Below are 27174 nucleotides of genomic sequence, written 5' to 3'. Positions count from 1 at the left end.
ACCATACTCAAGCAAGCATACCCTCCATATAAATGACTACAACTTCATATGGGCCAATAGTTCAAGATAAACAATCAATGAATCATATCAGGCTCCAATGCCCAAAATGCATGATTATGGAATCATACTGGGGATCAGGGCCCAAAGATATGATTAATAAATCATACTGGCCCAGTGCCCTAGAATATGGGACTAATGAGTCACCCAGTGGCCCTTTGTCCTGTCCTCTGTATAACAAGCCTTGGAGCTGGCACAGCGTACCTGGCGCTGAGTTTTCCCCGACTAATATGTCGGTTAAGCGTATGATGCACTTCTAGTTAGACATAACCATATCGACCAGCGCTCAGCGCGCTATTGCCATCATTAACTCATAAGTCAATGTTTTTCCATCAGCACTCAACGTGCTAAAGCCATTCTCGACTAATAAGTCAATGCTTTATGACCAACACTCGACGTTCTAAGGCCGTCTTTGACTAATGAGTCAATGCTGGGGCCTAGTCCTAAGATATGGGACTAATAAGTCACCCTGGGGCCCATCGTCCTATCCTCTGTATAACCAACCTTGGAGCTGGCCCAGCATACCTGGCGCTCTAGTTTTCCCACGACTAATAGGCCGGTCAAGCATATAATGCGCTCCTGGTTAAGCATAACAACCTCAACCAGCGCTCAGCGCGCTGTTACCCCTTGACTGATAAGTCAATGCTTCACAACCAGCGCTCAGCACTATTGCAATCCTACCACAAAATCCATCGTGATGTCCCCCCACTTCCACTTTGGGATACTCAAAGGTTATAATGGCCTTACTAGTTTTTGATACTCTGCCTTGACTTGATAATAGGTCAAGCACTTTGCCACGTACTCAGTAACATTCCTCTTCATCCCAGGCCACCGATAAAAAGCCTTCAAATTCAGGTACATCTTCATGGTGCCTGGATGTAGAGAATAAAGGGTAGTATAAGATTCATCCAGAATCTTACATCTAATCCCAGTGTCCATCAGATCCCAAGTTTGATCCTTATACCTTAATAAACTCATGCCTGACACTATATAGTCCTTAGCTAATCCAGCTAGGACATCCCCTCAATCCTTCCCATATGTGGGCTACTCAATTGTTTTTCCTTGATCCTCTCTAAAAGAGTAAACTCAAGCATAATATTGGCCAACTAGTCCACCAGTAACTCTATTCTAGCTTTGGTCATATCATTCAACTGATGTGATGCATAGGCAATCACCTTTTCTATCAATGAGGTAACAATCCTTGAGAACTCTTCCACTAAACACATGTAATATTCTACCAATCCAAGGAAACTCCTCTCTAAGGCATTTTTTGGCCTTGGCCATCTCTAACTGAGATTATACCACAATATTGTCGATAGAAATGATCACAACCCAATCCAAATAATCCTTGAACACTGTGTTCATTTATTCCATAAGTGCTACCAGCGCATTAGTCAATCCAACAGACATGACTAAAACTCATAATGCCCAAAACTGGTACGAAAAGCATTCTTCTGCATACCCTTCTCCATGATCCTCAACTGATAATAACCAAATCGAAGATCCATCTTGGAGAATAGCGTCTTACTCAATAACTGAATCTTTAGTTTCTACAGCTCTGCTGAAGACATTCAATATGGTGTCGCAGACACTGATTCCATCTCTGGCACCAACATAATCAAAAATCTATTTATTTGTGTAGAGGTAACCCTAGCAAATCCCCTGGAAACACATCTATAAAATCACAGACTAATCCAGTCTCTCCTGGTCCCTTTGGCACGACTGAATTGGTATCCACCACACTAGCTAAGAGTATGATTCATCCTCCTGCAATAGGTCTCTAGCTCTAAGTACAAATTTCATAAGTATATGGGGTCCATGCACAGTGCCAAAAAATGCAAGGGTTTCTCACCCTCAAGTCGAAGGGTTACCATCTTTTCTTGGCAATTAATCATTGCCCCATACTTGGCTAACTAATCCATATTCAGGATCATATCGAAGTCGGTCATAACCAACTCTATCAAGTCAACTGATGAGTCCTTTCTCACAATAATCTAACTCATCTCTTAAAATTACCAACAAGGTACCAAATTCTCATCACAAAATAACCTCGTAATCCACAGACCAAGTTTGTGCACCTACCAGATGTAACAAAACTAAGAACAGCATGGCACCAAAACCAATAAGCACAATATAAGAATCAAAACTAGGAAAATGACTTGCCACTACTGAGGGACCAACCTCAGTCTCAATCTCTGACTCTGACTGCATCAAAGCGAATAATCGAGCTTGGGTTGTGCTATCTTCCCCCTTTGGTTCATCCTTCCTCAGTCCTGGGCAATCCCTCTTAAATTTCCCAACCATCCCACATAAGAAACATGCCTTTGCTCATCATTCCCCCAGATGGCGCCTCTTGCATCGAGTGCATTCTGGGTAGAGTGCCTATCTGAACATTTTAGAGCCCCTTATCTAGTTCAAGGGCACTGAAAATGTTGTAAACTTTTCTTTTCTAATCACTGGGGCTTCTGCCCCTGCCTGATCCAATAAACGGAGGTATCGCTGCCTGAGCTCTGCACTCTCCGGCACTCTCCCTCTAAATCTCATTTCTTGTGCTCTCAACAACAAGAGCCCTTCCTACCACCTGAGCATAGGTAGAGATCTGATGTACTAGGGCAATTCTAACACCCTGAGCTATCCCAGAATTCAATCCTTAGATAAATCACTCTTTCTGAGCTACATCCATGGGTACCATATCAAAAGCAAACTTGGCCAACCCATCAAATTTGTTAACATACTCTATTACTGTTGCATTTCCCTGAACCATGTTCAGAAACTCATTTGTCTTTGCAATCTTACCAGCATCACAATAATACCTATCATTAAACAACTGCCTAAATTTCTCCCAATTCATCGCATTTGTATCTCGTGTCTGGGATACCACTTCCCACCAAGTCTGAGCATCTTCTTGCAACACATATGCAGCACAAATCACCATATCGTGAGCCACCTCCCTTATACTATCGAGGATGGAACTGATCATGCCCATCCATTACTCAGCTCTGAATGGATCTAGGCCTCCCTCAAAATCTGGAGGGTAATATACTTGAAATCTCTCATATAGAAATTTCCATTTGTTCTCAACCTAGGCTGAGCCATAACTAGTGCAACTCCTGGCATAAGAAAGGAAGAAGTGTTCCATGATCTGTTTTAAACACCTGATTTCTTCCTCTTGCCTCTGCAATCTTAATTGAATATCTGTAAACACCTGCTGCCAATTATGAGGGGTAGGTGGAGGGCTTAGGCCTTGGTTGTAATTCTCAGACTCAATATAACCACCATCAGATCCCATTAACTGCCTTGGGTACATAACCTCTAAATTAGTCTGCAGACAATAACTTCCATTAAGCATGATGAGCACATCCAGAAACCTTCCCCACGGGAAAAGAAAATAGCACCACATTCACACACCATTGTAGTTCTAATATACATGCCCATAAAATTCATGCATCAATCAATCACACCTACTCTAGCCAACAAAATATCACGCTCTTCACTCTAGCATGTAGATAACACATTCATATATTCACTGAGTAGGAAATCACATAATCATATCAACAATCCAGGGCTAGGCCCTATCAGAATATCTCATGCTTCCTAGTAATCCATGCAAGTAAGACATTTATATCTCATTTAAGTAGTTAAACACATAACCACATAAATAGTTACCATACCTTGAGTGGATCTTGTCTTTAGTGACGAGTGTACATGCCTAGCTTGTCTTTAGGAGCCCTTAACCTTGGCACACTCTGATACCAAGTTGTAACACCCTACTACTCAGGGACCGTTACACTATGTATTTTAAATAGTGCTAAACTCACTAAACGAGTCATTTGGCCATAAGTGTGTAACTAAATGTGATTAACAGTTTAGGGTTAAAATTTTTGGTCAAAGATACAAACGTTTCACTAAAATGTTTACTTTATACATGGATCCGAAAATAAATTTAAAAGGTTAATTACAATGCAAAGTTACAACCTGGAAACCTAAGTAGCAAATGGTGGTTGACCAGTTGCATATGTACACATCGTCACCTAAGCTCTCCAACTCAAGGATGGTCCAGCTTTCTTTTCCCTTTACTTGCACCAGATAGCACCCGTGAGCCAAGGCTCAGCAAGAAAACTTAAACATGTTCATAAGCAGTTAATAACAGATTACCAAATCATAATAAGCATGTCGAGTACGGCAAGGGCCGGGAGCGGCGCTAGCACGCAAAGTGCAAAGCTGAGTATGGCAAGGGGCTGGGAGCGGCGTTGAGCATGCAGAGTGCAAGTTGTTAGAGTGAGACCCTTATCAGGATGTTGAAGTCATCCTCACGGTGAAGACCGCAAACCCAGGGCCTGGTAAAGCACCTGGGACGGCATGGCCACTATGTGTTTAGCTTGTTGGATGTTTTGTTATATGCTGCTGATAGATATGCATATGTTGATTGTTGTATGTTGAGTTTTCTTGCTGGTATTTGGCTCACGGGTGCCCTATGGTGCATGTTAGGGCAAAGGAAAGGTCTACCAACCATGAGTATGGAGGGTGTGAAGCGACGTGTACATGTTAGGCCTGCCTGGCTGCCACAGCCAGTGGTATTTTTGGGAAATGTTATGTATTAACCTGAATTTTGTCGCCTAGTTGACCTTAATTGTATTTTGAGTTGTAAATATTTTCTAAACAGTGTTTTGGGATCCCAACTGTAAAACTTTCTGACATTCTCAATGAGTATCCAAATGTTTTATATTTAATGACTGGTAATGGGTTTTATCTAAACTTAGCCACACTTTTAACCTAAAACCTCAATTAGCGAGTGATTAGCACATTTTAAACTCACTTAGTAATGAATCTAAGGAAGTAGGGCGTTACAACTTGGTATCAGAGCGTGCCAAGGTTTATGGTTCCTGGAGATTGACCGAACATGTATGCTCGTTGCCAGTGACAAGCTCGACTCAGGTTTGGTTGGTCATGATTGAATTTTATGCTTGATTGAGTGTTTAAGTGCCCTGTTTGCCTGTTTATGTTAAGTAGAGCATGATAAATGTGTTGACATATCCATGATGCTAGGGCATGGCTCCCTTGATTGTTATATGTTATTTGTGTTTTGTGGACTGTTGTTTATGGTTTGTTGATATGCATTGGGAGGTTGTTTTGGATGTTGTTATTCTGCCTAATGAGCGGCGTCGTTGATTGCAGACATATTGTTGAGATGCATCGGTGATCAATCAGACTCCGCGATAACAGGGCTGAGGATGACAACCAGGGTCAGAACCCTCCACCTGCCCCATAGAATTGGCAACAATTGTTTGCCGAAATGGAAACTAGACTTCACCGAACAGAAGAAGATCTTCGGCAGTTGAGGCAATAGGCCCCTTCTCATGGCATTGGGTTGCAAGTTCCGCAGGTTGTGGTGCCAGGGCCAGTTCAGCCTGTTATGGAGAATGGGTGGGAACCTTTGTATGAGAGGTTCAGGAAGCAGCATCCTCCCACCTACGAGGGTGAACCAGACCCATTGCGGGTAGAGCAATGGATGAATATGATTTCTTCCATCCTGGATTTCATGAAGGTGGAAGGGAATGAGAGGGTAGCTTGTGCCCACTACATTTTTAGAGAGGATGCCCGCATCTGGTGGGATGTGGAGACTCAGAGAAGAAATGTTGCAGCTATGACCTGGGAATAGTTCAGAAACATTTTCAATGATAATTATTACAAGGTTGCAGTCTGAGTTGCGAAGGTTGATGAGTTTACCAACCTGACTCAGAACCGGATGACAATTACTGAGTATGCCATGAGATTTGATCGGTTGGCGAAGTTCGCGCTGGATTTTGTGCCCATTGATGTGGCACGAAGGGATCAGTTTGTGCGGGGTTTGAATGTTATGATTGCTCTTGATGTTAAGATAACCTTGGATCTGGGGACTACTACGTATGCTCAGGTAGTGGACAAGGCCATTACAGCTGAGGGGGCTGAGGATCAGATAAGGAGAGAGGGCGCTACTTGGCGCGATGCTCGGAGGATGGTGCCTCCTTTCACCAGAACTAGTCAGGGTAGTGGCCCCAGTGAGCAGAAGAGAAAGGCCCCAAACTCTTTTTTTTCTCCGAGCTTGGATAGAAGGGCATGTGGTGCTTTTAGTGGCCGTCAGGGCGGGGGAGACAACTGGAGGAGTGTCCCAGTGTGCCCTCAGTGCAGACAATGACATCAGGGAGAGTGCAAGATCAAGGCCTGCTTTATTTGTGGGAGTATCAACCATTTGAAGAAGGACTGTCCACAAGCCAGGAAAGAGGAGCCACATCAGAGCGACAATCTGGCTCCTGCCAGAGTATTCACCTTGACCAAGGCTGAGGCTGAGGCTAGCCCCTCGGTCGTGATAGGTTAGATTTCTAGTGCTGGTTCTTCTTTTACTGCATTGATTGATTTAGGAGCTACTGATTCATTTGTGTCTGCTAGAGTCATAGACCAGTTGTGTAGACCTAGTGACTTGTATGCTAGGGGATTTTAGACTTTGTTGCTGACTAGGGAACTGGTAGTCTCTAGGAGATGGGTCAGAGCATTGCCAGTAGAGATAGACAGTAGGGAGTTGTCTGTTGATCTGATTGAGTTAACGATGGATGACTTCGATATGATCCTAGGGATGGATTGGTTATCGAAGTACGGGGCGAGGATTGACTTCAAACGTAGGATGGTGACTTTTGAACTAGAAGGGGACCCTTTGTATTTGTGGAGACAATTAGTGGACTGCGAGTACCTATGATTTTGGCACTGAAGGCTAGAGACCTGATGCAGGAAGGTTGCATAGGATCCCTAGCAAATATTGTGGATACATCTAGAGACGTGGCGGTTGGGCCAAGTGAGACTAGATTGGTAAGTGAGTTTCCATATTTATTTCCCGCGGACTTGCTAGGGTTGCCGCCACAGCGGGAGATTGAGTTTGTTATAGAGTTGGCGCCATGGGCGTAACCAGTATCTAGGACACCTTATAGAATGGCTCCGCCAGAGTTGAAGGAACTGAAGATTCTGTTGCAGGAGTTACTGGATTTGGGGTTCATTAGACTAAGTTTCTCGCCATGGGCTGCTCCAGTGTTGTTCGTCAATAAGAAGGATGGATATTTAAGAATGTGTTTTGACTATAGGTAGCTGAAAAAGTTGACCATTAAGAACAAGTACCCATTACATAGGATCGACGACTTATTTGACTAGCTATAGGGGAAGACAGTGTTCTCTAAGATTGACCTTCGATCAGGCTACCACTAGTTAAGGATTAAAGAGGAGGACATATCGAAGACCGCTTTCCGCACGAGGTATGGACACTATGAATTCCTAGTTATGTCCTTTGGATTAACCAACGTCCCAGTAGCCTCCATGGATTTGATGAATAGGGTCTTCAAGGACTATTTGGACAAGTTTGTGATTGTATTTATTGATGACATACTAGTGTACTCTTAGTCAGATATAGAGCATGAGTAGCATTTATGCCTAGTGTTACAACGGTTGAGAGAGCATAGGTTATATGCTAAGTTCAGCAAGTGCGAGTTTTGGCTACCGCAAGTCAAATTTCTGGGTCATAATGCCAGTAAGGAGGGGATTCTGGTTAACCCAAGCAAGATTGAGGTAGTGAGAGATTGGCCTAGGCCGAGCAGTGTACCAAAAGTTAGGAGATTTTTGGGATTGGTAGGGTATTATCGGGGGTTTGTTGAGGGGTTCTCCAGGATAGCTACACCATTGATAAAATTGACGCGAAAGAAGACTAAGTATGTGTGGACAGATAGGTGTGAGAATAGTTTCAAAGAATTGAAGCGCGACTGATCACCGCTCTAGTATTAAGTCTGTCGTCAGACAATGAGAAGTTTGTGGTTTATTGTGATGCTTCAAGACAGGGTTTGGGATGTGTACTGATGCAAGCCAGAAAGGTGATAGCCTACGCATCGAGTCATTATTTGGAATTGGCGGCGGTGGTATTTGCACTTAAGGTTTGGAGACATTATTTGTATGGCGATTAGTGTGAAATATACACTAACCATAAGAGTTTAAAGTACTTCTTTACTCAGAAGGATCTGAATATGCGCCAAGGACGTTGGCTAGAGTTGGTAAAGGATTACAATTGTGATATTTTGTACCATCCTGGGAAGGCCAATGTAGTGGCCAACGCACTGAGTCGGAAGGGCCCAGGACAGTTGTTCAGTTCAAGGCAGATATCTTATAAGTTAGCTAAGGAGATGACTAAAGCGGGTATAGAGTTGGTGGTTGGTTGGTTAGCCAACATCACTCTTCAGTCTACGCTCCTGGAGAGGATCAAGGAGGCACAGGGGGAGGATCCCCAGTTGAGAGGACACAAAGAGAGCGTCTTAGCAAAAGACTTCTTTATTTTGGAGATGGGTCTATTAAAGTACAAGGGTCAGATTTGCGTTCCGATGGATTCGGATATCTGGCGAGAGATCTTAGATGAATCTCATACCTCTCCCTATTTTTTGCATCCGGGTACGACGAAGATGTACCAAGATTTGAGAACCTTGTATTGGTGGTCGGGAATGAAGAGAGATGTGGTGGATTATGTGGCCAAGTGTTTAACTTGTCAGCAGGTAACGGCTGAACATTAGAGGCCAGCAGGGTTGTAGCAGCCTCTAAGGATTCCAGAGTAGAAATGGGAGGATATTACCATGGACTTCGTGGTTGGGTTACCGAATACCGTGGGACAACATGATTCAGTGTGGGTGATTGTGGATAGTTATACCAAGTCCGCCAACTTTTTGCCTATGAGGATGACTTATACTATGGAGTAGTATGTTGAGTTGTATGTGAAGGAAATTGTACGACTTCATGGGGCTCCGAGGTCGATAGTATCTGATAGGGACCCCACCATCACCTCTAAGTTTTGGGAGAGCCTGCAGAAGGCTATGGGCACGCAGTTGTGGTTTAGTACCGCTTATCATCCTCAGACAGATGGACAGCTTGAGAGGACGATTTAGGTATTGGAAGATATGCTACTAGTCTATGTGCTAGATTTTGGGGGATCTTAGAGTACGTATTCCCCTTTGATTGATTTTTCGTACAAGAACAGTAATCAGGCGAATATCGAAGTGGCTCTGTGTGAGATGTTATATGGGAGGAAGTGCAGATCACCTATCCTTTGGGATAAGATGGGTGAGAGGAGATACTTGGGTCCTGAGATGGTTCAGAGGACCAATGAGGCGATTGAAAAGATTATAGCTCGAATGATCGCCTCCTAGAGTCGCCAGAAGAGTTACTCGGACTAGAGATGCAAGAGCATAGAGTTTCAAGTCAATGACCATGTGTTTCTCAGAGTTTCTCCCATGAGAGTAGTGAAACGGTTTGGTGTTCAGGGCAAACTGAGCCCTAGGTTTGTTGGCCCCATTGAGATCTAGAATGGGTTGGAGAGGTATCTTACAGATTGGCTGTAATGCCCCAAATTTCCTAATAAGGTTTAGGACCTTGATTAGGAGGCGGGGAGGACCATAATTGGTTTATTATGTTATTAATTGATTATATTCATGTTTGTGTGAATTATATTATTATATGATGATAAGTGCATGCATATGGGTCCACATTTGATTATAAGGATATTTTGGTAATTTGGCCGTTGGGGGCATAATTGTGTATTTTGGTGCATGTTTGTGATTAATTGATAAGGCCACATTACAATGTGGATTTGTTCGAGCCATTTGGCATGAGACGATCTTGAGTGCAAAGTAGTGGTTTAGTCATAACAGGATTAAGTTCAGGGCTCGGGGTGAGTCTCGGGGTGATTTTAATGATTAGAGCGTTGCTGGGAATTAAAGGGTAACGGGATATGAATTATCAGTGTTTGAGAATTTTGAGAATAACGGGAATTTGAGGGTGGTAATTATAATTAACGAGATAGGCAGGAAATGATGATTTTGCCCTTGGTGGCTGTTAAGACTTTTATTTAGACTTGAGGGCATTTAGGTCTTTTCACCCTTAAGGATTTATATCATCCCTTTAAGTTTAGAAAGTTGTAGAAAAACAGAGCCTTACTTCTCTTCTCTCTTGATGGTCATTTCACTCCCATTTCTCTTTGGATTTTCAAGCCTTTTTGAGGAATCAAGCTAGAGAACCAAGATTTGCCAAGCTAGGGTTGTGTTCTACTATTGAAGAGGGTGCTAAGCTGAGATTGAGGTGAGCTTTTAGCCATTAAAACTCTTGTTTTTGCTCTGTTTTTCTAGTTGAGTTTTAGCTGGTTTTTGAGTTGGAAAGTTAGGAATTGATGGGAGTTTTGGCTAGGGTTCTTGGGTTGTGATGCCTAGGACATGTGGGGATGGTTTTGGGGTTCATTTGGGACTTAAAATGAGGTTTGGAATCATTTGAATCAAGTTGTAAATGAAGGAGTCGTAGGAGAAAGGTTCAGGGGCATTTCAGGCTGGGTGTAGCACTATAGCGCCCACAAGGGGGCGCTACAGTGCTACCCAGGGATGCTTGGGGCGGTTTTGGTTCTGAGAAGAGTGCTAGGGCACTAGTGGGGTAGCGCTTGGGCGCTACCCTGTTCCATAAGAACCCCATTTTAAGTGTTTTTAAGGGTTTTTGGCTTGGGGTTTGAATCCTTAAGGCCCGGGATCGAATCTACTCACCGTGTGGGTACATTTCGGGGTCCCGAGAGTGGGGTTTGGGTCGAGATCCTATTATTGTTGATTTTCATTGATGGAGGTTATATTTGGTTATGACTAGGTGACCATTAAAGGATTAAAAGGTCGACCGTTCTCAAGGATCTTTCTTGTACTAATTCTCGCTCGAACCAGAGGTGAGAAAAATGCACCCCATATGTGACATGCATGGTTATTCTTGATGCATGTTGGATGTTTAAATGTGATACATATGATGCACGAGAAAGATGTGATTAGGGCGTTACAACTTGGTATCAGAGCGAGCCAAGGTTTATGGTTCCTGAAGACAAGTTAGGCATGTACACTCGTCACTGAAGATAGCTTCACTTAAGGAATGGTAACTATTTCTGTAGTTATGTGCTTAACTACTTAAATAGAATGTAAATGCTTTACCTGCACATTGTATTAGGGAGCATGAGATTCTGATAGAGCCTGGCTCTTGACTATATGATTATATGCTCTGTGGATATATATATATATGAATGTGATCATATGATTTCCTGCTCCTTGAACATATATAATTGTGGTATTTGCATGCTGGAGTTGGAGGCATGTATGAATGTTGGAAGAGCAGGGATTATGATTGATGTATGAATGCTATGGGCATGTTTTTAGCACTACAGTGGTTTGTGAATGTGGTGTGGTAAGATTGATTCCGTGGGGAAAGCTTTTGATATGCTCATCATATTTAATGGGTCAAGTTATTGACTACAGATTCAATCGGCAGGTTTATATCCAAGGCAGATAATGAGGCCTGGTGGTGGTTATATAGAAGCTGGGAGTTACAGCCATGGTATTAGTTTTTCATCTGCTCCTATGAATTTTCAGTAGATGTTCACAGATTTGCAATCAAGATTGCAGAGGCATGAGGAAGAGATCAGGTGTCTGAAGCAACAACAGAACCTGTCGGGAAACACTTCCTCCTTTGTTATGTCAGGAGTGGGATCAGCTTTGGCTTAGCCTAGGCTTGAAAGCAGGTGGGAATTTCTCTGTGAAAGATTCCAGGAGTATTACCCTCCAGTCTTCGATGTAGGCCTAGATCCATTCGGAGCTGAGCAATGGATGGGCATGATCAGTTCCATTCTTGATAGTATGGGGCTGGTGGGTCACGATAGGGTTATCTGTGCGACATATGTGTTGCGGGATGATGCCTGGACGTGGTGGGATGTGATATCCCAGACACAAGACACAATTTTGATGGACTAGAAAGACTTTAGGCAGCTGTTCAATGAAAGGTATTACTGTGATGCAGCCAAGATTGCTAAGAGGAATGAGTTTCTGAACCTGGCTTAGGGAAAGGCATTAGTAACCATGTATGTTAACATATTTGATGGGTTGGCCAAGTTTTTTTTTGACATGGTACCCACAGATGTAGCTCAAAAGGAAATGTTTATTCAAGGATTGAATCCTGGAATAGCTCGTGGCATTAAAGTTGCCCCAGTGCATGAAATATCTACCTACGCTCAGGTGGTAGGGAAGGCTCTAGCTATTGAGAGCTTAGGAAATGAGAAGAAGAGTGCCAGAGATCATGGAGCTCAGATAGTGGTACCTCCACTTATTGGATCAAGCAAGGAGAAGAAGTGGAAGACTAATATAGAATGCACTCGATGTAAGAGGCGTCATTTGGGAGAATGCTGAGCAAAGGCATGTTTCTATGTGACATGGTTGGGCATTTCAAGAAGGATTGCCTAAGGCTAAGAAAGGATGAGCAAAAGGGGATGGACAGCTCGACTCCAGCTCGAGTGTTCGCTCCGAGTTAGCCAGAGACTGAGACTGGTTCCTCAGGGATGGCAGGTCAGCTTGTTAGTTCTGATTTTTGTATTATGCCGATTGGTTTTGGTGCCATGTTGTTCTTTGCTTGTTGCATCCAGAGAAAACATGGAGTTATTATACAGATTGCATGGTTATGTTATGATGGGAAAGTGCTACTGTACTGGTGATTTAAGAAATGAGGTGAATTATTGTGGAAAATACTCATCAATGGTTTTGATAAAGCTAGTTATGACTAGCCTTGGAATGACTTCAGGATGATTCAAGATATGGATTGGTTAAGTAAGTGTGGGCCAATGTAAAATTGTAAGGAAAGGATAGTAACTCTTGGGCTAGAGAGTGGGAAGCCTGTGACAGTTGGCACGGTGTATGGATTCTGTATGCTTATGACATCTGTATTGAGAGCTGGAGTTTTATGGCAGGGAGATGCATGGAACTCTTAGTTAGTGTGGTGGATACCACTTAGATTGTGCCAGCGGCATCAGGACAGACTGGACTAGTCTGTGAATTTCTGGATGTGCTTCCAGGGGATTTGTCAGGGTTCCTTTATGTGAAGAGATAGAATGATAAATGGATTGGTACCAGGAATGGAAACAGGTTTTAGGGCACTGTTTTAAATGGCTCAGCGGAGTTATAAGAACTTAAGGTTCAGTTATTGAGTAAGATGGAATTCTCCAAGGTGGATCTTTGATATGGTTTGTACCAGCTAGAGATCAGGGAAGAGAATATGCAGAAGTCTGTTGTTATATCATATAAGGGCGCTGGGAGTGCTGAGTTATGATTTGAGGGTAATTAATGTTGAGTTGTCCTATTGAATTAGATGGACAAAGCATTCAAAGAATTATTTGAATGGGATTTGTAGTCATTTTGAATGATTCTATTATGATATATTCTCTGTGGAGGTTTGCCAAGGTCAAGGAACGCCATAGGGGCATGAGTTTCCTTGGATTGGCAGGATATTACATGTACCTTGGGAAAGGTTCTGAGTCTTCTTACCGATCAGAATCATTTAGTAAGTGGTTATGACACCTCAGTGACAGAGAAAAGTGATTGCTTATGCACATGTTTGTTAAAGGATCTGACTAGAACTAGAGTAGAGATTCTGGTGGGCGAGGTGGCCAGTTGTATGTTTGAGATTATTATCTCGAAGAAGATCAAAAGGAAAGAAGATTAAGTGAACCATAGATAGGAAAGATTGAGTGGAAAGTCTTAGCTGGATTAGCTAAGGGTGTTATAGTGTCAGTGTATCAGAGTTTGAAAGCTTTATAGTGGTGGCTTGAGATGGAGAGGGGCATAATGGAATATGTGGTAGAGTTCTTAACCTATTAGCAGGTTAAGGCAGAGTATCAGAAATCACTAGGGCCATTGTAGCCTTTGAGTATTTTATAATGGAAATAAGGAAACATCGCGGTGGGGCTGCCCAAGATAGTGGACCAGTATTCCAAGTGAGTTCATTTCTATCAAATAAGAGCAAGTAACGCAGTTGATCAGTTTTCAGACCTCAATGTGAAAAAGGTAGTGCGCCTTCATGAAATTCAAAGTCTATCTTATTAGATGAAGACTCTATTGTTACTTTCAGGTCATGGAGGGATTAAGGAAGGCAATGAGTATATAGATGTAATTCGGTACAGTTGATTATTCTCAAGCTAATGGTAAATCAGAGAGAGAAAGAGAGAGTTATCCAGTATTGGAAAGATACCTTATGAGATTAGGTATGTTTCAGAATGATTATCATCCACTCATTGGAATGAGATAGGTGAGGTGTTGATTTTGGATCCTGAGGTAGTTCAGGGGACCAATGAGAGTATTAGAGGTTAGAGCTTAGATGCTAACTTTTCAGAGTAAATGGAGAAGTGTTACTGAATTGAAAAGCAGGAACATGGAGTTCCAAGTAAAAGATTGTATCTTCCTAAAAGTATCACCATGGAAAGGGGTGAGGAGATGAGGGCAAGTTAAGCCCTAGATTATTTTGACTGTTTGAATCCAGGATAGGATCGATCAAGTTGGCTATGGATTGGCCATATCTTTGGCACTGCCAATTGCACATAGTATATCTTATATTTCCATGTTTAGGACATGGGTTGGAAAAAAAACTCATGAGTTGAGTTATGAGAATCTGGGGATTTGAGGCTAAGTTATCCTTAAAAGAATAGCCAGTTCAGATATGAAACAGAAAGAATAAGGTTCTGAGGAACAAAGTTATACCTTGGGTTAAGGTATGTTGCAGAAACAGTGAGGTCGAGGGAACGACCTGGGAAACTAGAATCAATCGTGCGAAATTCTTATTCCAGGCTGCTTAGATAAATTTCGAGGACGAAATTTCTGTAAGGAGTGGATAGTTGTAATGCCCCAAATTTCCTAATAAGGTTTAGGGCCTTGATTAGGAGGCCGGGAGGTCCATAATTGGTTTATTATGTTATTAATTGATTATATGCATGTTTGTGTGAATTATATTATTATATGATGATAAATGCATGCATATGAGTCCACTTTTTTTTCTTTTGATCAAGAAGAAAAGAACTTCATTGAACAAATCAATCAGTACAAATGATGGGCCAATTCACCCAAAACTAACAAACAAACTGTACAACCAGCTAACAAATAGCACCTGAACACACCTTAGTTACATTGGAGTTTCCTAATAAAAAGTTGGTTTTGAATAGAGATCTTTCTATTATTAACAGTGTATAATCTATACTTAACTATATTTATAACTTCCTTAGCTATACTATTAGCTGTCAAAGAATAGCCATCAAAAACACATCTATTCCTATTCCGCCAAATGTTGTAGATAACAGCTGCCACAACCAAGTTTATAATACAAGCAGTAGTACCAAGCCGACCATGATCAAGTCAAACAACCCAGCCATTGAAATTACTAGGCCAAGCTTTAGACCTAATCCAAGAAAAAATGAGGTTCAGAATCATCTTGGAAAGGCAGCACTCAAAAAAGAGATGAGTGTGACTTTCATTGTGATCTTCACAAACTGGACATAAGAGGCTGTTCAACTGAAAGTGGAATCTGGTCAAATTGTCTCTAGTGAGAAGGTGAGCATTAACCACCTGCAAAAGAAGAAATTGGTGCTTAGGGAGAGTCAACTTACACCAAACCGCATGATGATAACCCACCAGCTGCTGGGTTAAGGTACTATTATACAGTTTCGAAGGCTTAAACCTCCCTGAAACCCCAGCAACAAGAATCTCTGTCTTACTGAATTTTCCCCTTAAATGGCATAATTTCCTCCAATACCAACTACTATCTGGTTTCAGAATATAACTCCAGAAATTGACCCCCTTCAGATAGATATCCTTGATCCATTTGACCCAAAGTAAATCCTGCTTTTCAGAAATGGCCCAGATTTATTTAGCTAAAATTGCTCTATTCCAACTAGCCCCATCCCAAAATCTGAGACCTCCATAAGCTTTAGGGAGACACACCTGTTGCCAAGAAGCCATATGAAGCTTACTCCTATTCCCTGAAGCTCCCCATAGAAATCCTCGGCAAATCTTCTCAACCTCCTTAATAATGCTCTGAGGTAAGACAAAGACACTCATCCAGTAATTCCTAAGAACAAAATGAACTGAGTGAATGAGAAGCATTCGGCCTACAAAGGACAGATGCCTACTGGTCCAGGACATCAGTTTCAATATGATTTTGTGAAGAATTATTTCATAATCCTCATAACTCCACTTAGTAGGCCTCGTAGGCACCCCAAGATACCTAAGAGGAAAGGATCCTTCAGGTAACTGAATCTCTTGGGCAATAATCCTTCTCTCGGTTGCAGTGACTCCTCCAAAGTAAATATGAGACTTGTTAGCATTTATAGAGAGACCAGTAGCAGCACTAAACTTCACTAAGACCTCTTTAAAAATGCTAACATCCGAACGAGTGCCTTTGCAAAAAATAATCAAATCATCAACCAAGCACAAATTGAGAAGCTTAAGGCTCTTGCACATGGGTGATATATGAATTTAGAAATCTGAGCAGCATGTTTAAGGCTCCTAGTCAAATACTCCATAATAAGCACAAACAGAAGGGGAGACATTGGATCTCCCTAACGCAGACCCTTCTTACCCTTAAAACTACCTTGAACTCTACCATTCATAAGTAAAGAGTAAGAAGTATTTCTCGCACAGACCATTATCCAACCTATAAATTTCATAGGGAAACAAAGGGCCTTTAAAAGATCCTCTAGAAACTGCCAATCAACCGTATCATAAGCTTTACTTAGATCTATTTTAATGGCACACCTAGGAGAAGTAGAGGCCCTCCCATAATTCTTGATTAGATCCTGAAGAATCATGATGTTATGAGCAATTGAACGACCCCTAACAAAAGCTCCCTGGTTCGGCTGAATGAGGACAGGGAGGACTAAAGCCATGCGAGAACATAACAGTTTGGCCATACACTTATATAAAGTAGAACAGCAAGCAATAGATCTGTAGTCTATAGCCCGAGCTAGATTAGAGACTATAGGGACCAAAGATAGAGTAGTTTCATGAAGCTCAGAAGGAAACTGCCCTGTGGAAAAACACTAACCAATCAATGAACAGACTTCATCCCCAATATCCTACCATAAGCTTTGAAAAAACCTGATCCGAAGCCATCTAGACTTGGGGACTTAGTGATGGGAATACCAAATAATGCTGCTCTGATTTTCTTACGAGAAAAGGGTTTCAAGAGAAGCAGTTGCTGATCCATAGAGAGCGTGGAACCCATCTCAATACAATGTAAATCGATCCTGCCTGTAGCCGAACTCGGACTGCCTAAGTAGCTTCTAAAATGATCTACAAAGTGAGCCACTACCTCCTAAAAATCATCAATCAACCTTCCTTGCTCAGTAATATAGGAAGCAATATTATTATCAGCTCTGCGTTTTTTCAAACAAGCATGGAAAAAAGAAGTATTCATATCTCCCTTCCTAATCCAAGTAAGTTTACTGCGTTGGGCCAGGAAGCTATAGTACATATGCTCCTAAACAGTGAACGCTTCAGCAGTCACTTTCACTACCTCTTGCAAGCTGTAATCTCGAGGATGAGATTGAGCTTGAAGTTGAGCTTCCTGATAAGCCTCCTTAGCCGAATGATAGTTCAGACCAATATCACCAATGTTATCCCTATTGATTTTTTTTAGTCTATGCTTCAGCCTCAATGTCTTTAAGTAAATTGCTCTCAACCCAGTTGCCTTAACAGGGACCCTCCAACTACTCATAACCACATCTTTGAAATCTGGATGGGCAGCCCAAAAATTATAAAATCTAAACAGCTTGATTCCCACCTTCTCCATAGGCAATTTAGTGACAACACACGAGCAATGATCCAAAACTACTTCCCATCTAAACACAGCCATAGAATGAGGAAAGAGATCAAGCCAATCCTCATTCATGAAAACATGGTCAATTTTTGAGTAAATCCTAGCTGAACCTTCTTGGTTGTTTGTCCAAGTAAAATATGAGCCAATACTTTTAAGAGACTCAACTTGAGTATCAGCTAGCAAACGAAGAGGATCTGCCAATTCCAAACCAGAAACTGGTTTCCCACCAGATTTGTCTAAACCAGAGAAAGGGGAATTGAAGTCCCCTAAGACAATCCAAGCTTTAACTAAAAGAGAAATCATGTGTAACCCTTGCCATAAACTCCTTCTCCCCTCCATCGCGTTGTAACCATAGACAAAAGTAACATAAAAAGTATGCCTCTGACCAGCCATTTTGAACAAACAGTGAACATACAGATGCGATTCTTCCAGAATAGTAATCCTCACAAAGACTTTCCTCCAAACTATCAAAAGTCTACCGTCAATGATCGAACTAGAGTAAAACTCCCAATTAGGAAGCTTATGCTCCATGAACTCCACAATTTTGTTTCCCCTCATTTTAGTTTCTAAAAAACCACCAACTCCAATTTTATTCCTGCTACACAAATCTAAAAGCATGTTTATTAGAACTATTCATCCCCCTCAAGTTCCAACACAAAATATTACAATTATCCATTGGAAGAATTAGAGCCAATGTTACCTTCTTTGCCACCCTTCATCTGCTCTTGAAGCACCACAAACTTATTCAGCTGCTTTTGCACTTGACCAGGATGAGAAACACTAATACCAGTAGTTGGTCCCTGCCTAGATTGAGTAGCCACACGCTTAGGTGTTTTCCATTGCTCACCTTCATTTGTTTCCTTCAATTGATCAACTTTAGCCAAAACTGGAAGCTGTAATCCCTTAGGATTCTGAATCGGAACACCCTCTGCAGCATTAGCACTAGGCAAAACCTCAGGTATCTCATCATTATGCTCATCTGAATCCTTATTCCTCCCTTCTTTTGCCTCTGTTTTAGCCACAGCATCATTTTTCACCCACTGAGTTTTTAGCTCCTTACGACAATCCACCATAGAATGACCAAACCCAGAGCATACCTTGCATTTAATAGGCAACCATTCATATTCCACTCCCTGTTCCACAATCTGGCCATGCTCATTAAGAAACTGAATATTTCTAGGAAGATTATCAGTTATTTCCATTTCCACAAGAACCCTAGCAAATTGAATTCTTGAACGCTACCTAGTAAACTTGTCAACCATAAGCGGTTTTCCAATAGTGCTCAGCAGTGCACTAAGACATTTACTACCCCAATACTGAAGCCCAAGGTCATGTAATCGAATCCACAGTGGAACTGAACAAATTAATCGAATTGCACTGAGATCAGTTGTCCATGGTCTTATGATAACAGGTTTTCTATCAAATTGAAGCACACCATTCTCCAACACATGATCTCTTGTAGCTTCATCATTAAAATTAACCACAGTTAGCCCCATCATCATTCTAGCAATTTGAGCAATCCCTAGATGACCCCAAACTCTTTTGATGAACCCTTCAAAAACAGCCATTGAAGGATTGGCACCAAGAACCATACAAATCACTGCCGAACTCCAGTTCGCAGATTGAACTTTGACCTCTTCAATATCCACCTTAGCATACTTCTGACCATCTCTAAACAATGGTTCAGTATATTCAAGTTTCTGTTTAGAAAAGGAGAACTTACTAGCCGTGAACTGCTGCCATCGACGATGAGCCGAAGTCTAAAAATCCCCTTCATCTGCCTTATCCGCCCAGGATGCAGCAGTTGGACCTGTTACGAAACCATCTCCCTTAGAGTCGGACCCCTAAGTGCCAACATTTAGTCGATCGTCTTCACATGCGAGATGCAAACCCTCAGACCCAACCTCATATAGAGTATTCTGAACATCAGTCGCCAGGCCTTCAGTTGTCAAACCCTCAGGACCTGAGATAATCAGAACCTACCCATCGGGAATCAATAGATCAACCTATTCTGCTATATGAATTTCAGGCTTACGTACTAGCTTCTTCTTCTTCGCCATGGAAGAGAACAAACCAAAACTCAGCTTCTATGGAACTTTTAGTATTTTATTATAATGATATTTTATAAGGACATTTTGGTAATTTGGTCGTTGAGGGCATAATTAAGTATTTTGGTGCATGTTTGTGATTAATTGATAAGGACACATTACAATGTGGATTTGTTCGAGCCTTTCGGCATGAGACGATCTTGAGTGCAAAGTAGTGGTTTAGTCATAACAGGATTAAGTTCAGGGCTCGGGGTGAGTCTCAAGGTGATTTTAATTATTAGAACGTTGCAAGGAATTAAAGGGTAATGGGATATGAATTATTGGTCTTTGAGAATTTTGAGAATAACGGGAATTGGAGGGCGTTAATTATAATTAACGGTATATGCAAGAAAGGACGATTTTGCCCTTGGTGGCTGTTAAGGCTTTTATTTAGACTTAAGGGCATTTAGGTCTTTTCATCCTTAAGGATTTATATCATCCCTTTAAGTTTAGAAAGCTGTAGAAAAACAGAGCCTCACTTCTCTTTTCTCCCGATGGTCATTTCTCTCCCATTTCTCTTTGGATTTTCAAGCCTTTTTTAGGAAACAAGCTAGGGTTGTGTTCTACCATTGAAGAGGGTGCTAAGCTGGATTAAGGTGAGCTTTTAGCCATTAAAACTCTTGTTCTTGCTCTGTTTTTCTAGTTGAGTTTTAGCTGGTTTTTGAGTTGGAAAGTTGGGAATTGATGGGAGTTTTGGCTAGGGTTCTTGGGGTTGTGATGCCTAGGACATGTGGAGATGGTTTTTGGGTTCATTTGGGACTTAAAATGAGGTTTGGAAGTATTTGAATCAACTTGGAAATGAAGGAGTCGAAGGAGAAAGGTTCATGGGCATTTCAGGTTGGGTGTAGCGCTATAGCGCCCACAAGGGGGCGCTACAGCGCTACCCAGGGATGCTTGGGGCGGTTTTGGTTCTGAGAAGAGTGCTGGGGCGCTAGTGGGGTAGTGCTGGGGTGCTACCCTATTCCATCAGAACCCTGTTTTAAGTGTTTTTAAGGGTTTTTGGCTCGGGGTTTCAATCCTTAAGGCCCGGGATCGAATCTACTCATCGTGTGGGTACATTTCAGGGCCCTAAGAGTGGGGTTTTGATCGAGATCCTATTATTGTTGATTTTCATTGATGGAGGTTATATTTGGTTATGACTAGGTGACCTCTAAAGGATTAAAAGGTCGATCATTCTCAAGGATCGTTCTTGTTCTAATTCTCGCTCGAACCAGAGGTAAGAAAACTGCACCCCATATGTGACATACATGGTTATTCTTGATGCATGTTGGATGTTTAAATGTGATGCACGAGAAACATGTGATTAAGGCATGCCATGAATATTGAATATGAGATAGTTCAGAGCTTGAGCCTCTGTGTTTATGCATGATCCTAATTGTGCTAGCAATTGTTAAGTAAGCATGTTGAATGCCCTGTATTTGGATATTTGACATACGATATATGTTTGCTAGCATTGCTTAATTATGCAGACCCTGACTGTTAGGATTTGGCATTGGTCACATGTTATTGACCATAGAGCCAGAAACGGCATAAGCGTCATGAACGTAGAGCCGACAAAAGATTAGATCTAATCTATATGAGCGTTAAATGACTCAATGAGCGTTAATGCTGGACCGACCTAAAGTTTGATGAATATTAAAAGCGCATGTCTAGCCAAAGGCTAGTCATTTAGAGCCAGGGCCAGCAAGCCCAGTGACTGTTTAGTCACATGGCTATGGGTGCCGAGCCCCGTGTGACTTACCTAGCAATCACTCATCTATTTAAGCTAGTGACTTACCCATTAGTCACTCAGTATGGTTTACCAGAACCTTAAGTGTTTAATCACTCATCTTATTACAGCCAATGCCGGAAAGCCTAGGTGACGGTTTCGTCACACAATTGTGGGTGCTGAGCCCCATAGTGACTTGCTCGTCAGTCACTCATCTGCTCAGGGCTATAAGCTTTGTATGATCATGATGATCATCATTGGCATGGCTGTGGGTGCTGAGCCCCATGGTGACTTGCTTGTCAGCCACTCAGTTTGGTTTACCAGAACCTCAAGTATTAAATCACTTAGCTGATTAGGATTGACTTGATATTCATCCACTCAGGTGGGTAGGATTCTTTATCCTGGATACCCATCATTACGTGAACTTATTTTCCTGCATGAATAGGGCTATATTTGCTAGGCATGTGCCTTATGATTTGATGACATGTTAATACTGATCATGAGCATATTAAGTTTTCTTGTTGGGCTTTGGCTCACGGGTGTTATGTGGTGCAGGTAAAGGCAAAAGAAAGTTGGACCATCCTTGAGTTGAAGAGCTTAGGTGATGATGTGTACATATGGGGCTGCTCGACCGCCACGGCCGAGGGTTGAAAGAGGAACTAGGGTTAAACCCTGTTTTGCCGCTTAGATCGGTTGATTGTAAATATTTTCTTGTAATAGACCTTTAAATTATATTTTTGGGATCCCAATGTATATAGTAAATGTTCTACTGAAACGTTATACCTTAACCAAAAAAATTAATCCCTAAACCACTAATCATACTTGGTTACACGTTTATGTCGAAATGACTCGATTAGCGAGTTTAACACTGTTTATAATGTGCACCGTAATAGTCCCTGGAGTTTAGGGCATTACATTGGCGATGCCTCCAGCTCTATCAGGGGTTCATGACGTGTTTCATGTATCCATGCTCCGGAAGTACATATCAGATTCTATGCATGTACTGAGTTATGAGAACATGGAACTAGACCAAGATTTGTCTTATGAGGAGAAGCTGGTTGAGATTCTCGATCGAAAGGATAAAGTCTTGCGGAGAAAGACCATCACCTTAGTGAAAGTGCTATGGAGAAACATCAAAGTGGAAGAGGCGACTTGGGAACTTGAGACAGATATGTGGGATCGGTATCCTGAGTTATTCAGGTAATTTCGAGGATGAAATTTCTTTAAATAGGGGATAGTTGTAGCGTCCCAAATTTGCTAATGAGGCTTAGGGCCTTGATTAGCATTCCTAGAGGGTAATAATTGATTTATTATGTTAATATGTGAATTTGATGATTATGTGATTAGAAATGCATGTTTAGGTGAATTAAATATGCATGTGGGTCCCATTTGGCTATTAGGGGCATGTTTTAATTTTAGCCTGTTGAGGACATAAATGAAATATTTTTGTATATTGTGATTGACACCGCATGTGAGTTGTGATATATTCGTCATGCATGATCCAAGACAGTCCTAAGGAGCAGTTTCGCTATAAAGTCACAACAGGATCGAATACCCAGCTCGGGAGGAGCCTAGGGGTATTTTGGTTATATAGTATGCCTCAATGGAAATGATTATAATATTACAACTCTATGCAATATATTACAAATAAATAATGATAAATTAAATAAGATTACAACTCTATAACTGAAAATTACAAATAAACAAAGAAAAGGAAGAAGATGATGATGATGAAGAAGAGAATAGTGAGAATACAACTCTAAGCAAAAGATTACAAGTAAAATAAAGTGTTTAGACCAAATGAAAAGATTACAACTCTTAAACAAAATATTCAAGTAAATAGAACAAGAGAATAAGAAGAAAAGCAATAGAATAAAAAGAAGAACAGGAACACAATCAAACTCTCACTTACACAACCTAAGTGAAGAGGATTAGGGATCACCAACTTGAACAAGGTTTAAAACCTTTGTCCAAAAGCTTATTTCCCCCTAACTCAAGCACTAAGGGATCTCTCTCAGATATTGGAAAAGCTTTCTGGAATTATCAAGCCTCAAGGTGTTTCTAGCCAAGTGCTCTAGTGGATAGAAAGGTTGTGTCTTACAAGTGAGCTATAAGCTCCTATTTATAGAGTTTAGAGACACCCTTTGAATTTCAAATTCCACCAACTCCCATGGTTGTTACCAATGTTTAATTGGATTAATATGGAATTAAAAAAGAGATTTGGGAGTTATTGCGGTTTTTTGAGCCGTTCAACAAAGAATGAAAAAACTGAAAATTTGGTCAGTTTTGGCCTGTGGCCGCGGCCAGAGACATTAGTGGCCGCGGCCACTGGTCTCTGACCCACAGGTCGCGGCCACTGAAAGTTGGTGGCCGCGGCCACTGACCAAATTCAGCACAAAAATGTGTTGTTTTTCCAAATGGTTCCAAACCCTCCCAAATGATTTTGTAACTCCCAAAACACATTATTGGGGTTAAAATCATATCTCTAACAGCCATATCACATATGGCTTTATGAAATTCATCTCAATATTGTGTAACAACAATTTACACAATAAAGGGTAATATTTGGAGTTTACAAATTTGTAACACCAAATATGTTACATTATTTGGATATATCTCATATATCTAAATATTGTAACTCTCTATTATATGTTACAATATGTGACACACATTGTCACATTTATTTAATCTAAAACATTATATTATAATATAATATAATTTTACATTATATTATAAAATAATATAACAGTATGTGTTTGGGAATTATTGAGTAATGGATAATAATTTATCAACAATTTAGTTATCTCGGGATTTAACGGGGATTTATAGGAATACTCGGGGACTTAACGGGGTCTGGCAAAAGATGAAGTGGCCCTTGGTGGCACTTGAAGATTTGAGTAGAATTAAGGGGCATTTTAGACTTTTGTTAAAATGGGATATACACTTAGAGGCTTAGGAAATTACTGGAACTCAGAAAAAGAGAAGGATAAGCTCTCAAGTCTCTCTCTCCTTCGGTTCTCTTCTTCTTCTTCCTTGGGTTTGAAGACTTTGATTTATTGGAGAATTTTGGGCTTAGTTCTTAAGAAATTGAAAGCTGACTGTGGTTGGGATTAGCTCAAAGGAAAAGTTATCAGCAAGGTAAGGAATTACATCCATTTAAACCTGTTAAATTCTATAGAATTTCTGAAAACTTTGAAGCTTACATGGAATAGGTTCTATATATGATCTTGAGTGTTTTCTGAGTATATGGGGTTGTTATGAGCTTGTTGTGTTGTTTAGGCTATATGAGCATGAATTCTGGGTTTAATTATGAGGTTGGATGATGTTTGGGGTGTGAATTGTGGGTTTAAGCTCAGGGAAAAACTTCATAAATACGCTGGTTTCTAGGTTCCTGGAGCTTGCGTCGCGACCTTGTTCATCAAGGGTCGAGGCCTGTGTGTGCATGAAGACCTGGGGAGGCCTTTGTTCTTGAGGTGCGCCGCGGCCCAAGGAAAGGTATGTTGTGGCCCGTGTCTCCTAGCAAGGGGGATTTTTCCTTTGTTTTGGGGCGCGTCGTCGCCCTTAAAGGGCTAGGTCGCGACCCTAATTCAATGTTTCGGCTGTTTGAAGGTTTTTGGCTCGGGAACCCAATTGTTAAGGCTCAGGAAGGATTTTACCACCCGGATTGGTAGGGTCTAAGGTTCTGGAGACTAGAATTATATCCCAAAGTTATTTAATAAATTAGAGCTTGATGGATGGCGATTGTTGATGCGTTGTGACTAGGTTTTCAGGGAGGCTCGGGTTAGAGGACTGTTCTCAGGATTTTGGTGCTCAGGAAGCTTGGGACACAGGTAAGAAAACTGTTGTACACGTAGAGTAGGGCGTGGCCCTATAATTTGTATTGCAGGGCATGGCCCTATGTGATTGAATTGCTGGGCATAGCCCTATTGTTTATCTTTTGTATTTCTTTAAGTATTTTGTAGATTATATGCTATGTATTGCATATTTGTGAATGAACGGCGAAGGCCAGGAACGATGAAGGCCGAGAACGGTAGGAAGTCGAGTACGGCAAGGGGCCGGGAATAACATTAAGCACGTGGAGTGGAAAGTTGAGTACGGCAAGGGCCGGGAGCGGTGCTAGCACTCGGAGTGCAAAGCCGAGTACGACAAGGGGTCGGGAGCGGCGTTGAGCACGCAGAGTGGAAGCCGCTAGGGTGAGACCCTTCTCAGGATGCTGAAGTCATCCTCATGGTGAAGACCGTGAACCCAGGGCCTGGTAAAGCACCTAGGATGGCATGGCCGCTATGTGTTTAGCCTGCTGGATGCTTTGTAATATACTTCTGATAGATATGCATATGTTGATTGTTTTATGTTGAGTTTTCTTGTTGGGATTCGGCTCACGGGTGCTCTATGGTGTAGGTAAAGTCAAAGGAAAGGTCGACCAACCATGAGTACGAAGAGCGTGAAGCAACGTGTACATGTTCAGCCTGCCTGGCTGCCATGGCCAGGGGTATTTTTGAGAAATGTTATGTATTAACTTGAATTTTTTCTCTTAGTCGACCTTAATTGTATTTTGAGTTGTAAATATTTTCTAAATAGTGTTTTGGGATCTCAACTGTAAAACTTTCTGACATTGTCAATGAGTATCCAAATGTTTTATATTTAATTGCTGGTAATGGGTTTTATCTCAACTTAGCTACACTTTTAACCTAAAACCTCGATTAGCGAGTGATTAGCACATTTTAAACTCACTTAGTAACGGCTCTAAAGAAGTAGGGCATTACAACTATTATGGCATGTGTAAGCTTAATTGTTGGATTTAGGCCATGGGAGTGGTGTTGGGCACCATTATTTCTGCTTAATATGCTTAGTCATTGATTGGAGATATGCTTGGAAGTATGGTTCCAGGGCAATCAATTAATCCAACCAGCACTGGAAGTCCGACCAAAGACAATGACCAGGGTCAAAACCATCAGCTAGCTCCTGAGAACTGGAAACATGTGCTTGTTGATATGCAAGCTAGGATGCAGAGACAGGATGAAGAAATCTGCCTATTAAGGCAGCAACATGTTCCAGCAGGGAACGCAACATTGGTTATGCCACCTATTGTGGCACCAGTATTACAGCAACTTCCAGGGGCTAAAAATAGGAGGGAGCCTCTCTATGAGTGCTTTAGGAAACAATACCCTCCTACCTTTGAGGGAAGGCCAGATTCGTTGTGAGCTGAGCAGTTGATGGGTATGACCACTTCCATCCTAGACTTCATGGGAGTGGCATGTAATGATAGAGTGGCATATGCCACATTCATGTTTTGGGAAGACACCAGAATCTAGTGGAAACTGGTATCCCAGACCAAAGATGTGAAGACCCTAAGCTGGGAGGAATTCAGAGAACTATTCAATAAGAAATACTATAATGATGCAGTGAGGGCTATGAAGGCTGATGAGTTCAGCAGTCTGGTGCAGAGCACCATGACTGTTATAGACTATGCCCTAAAATTTGACAGGTTTGCCAAGCTCGTTGCGAACTTGGTGCCAACTGATATGATAAGGAATGAGAGGTTTTTTTGAGGGCTAAACGCTATGATAGTCCATGATGTTAAAATTACTTCAGTACCTAGAGTGATGGCTTATGCTCAGGTAGTGG

This window comes from Humulus lupulus, chromosome 7, assembly GCF_963169125.1.
Source record: "Humulus lupulus chromosome 7, drHumLupu1.1, whole genome shotgun sequence".
NCBI classification, from domain to species: Eukaryota; Viridiplantae; Streptophyta; class Magnoliopsida; order Rosales; family Cannabaceae; genus Humulus; species Humulus lupulus.
This window is presented reverse-complemented; position numbering follows the sequence as displayed.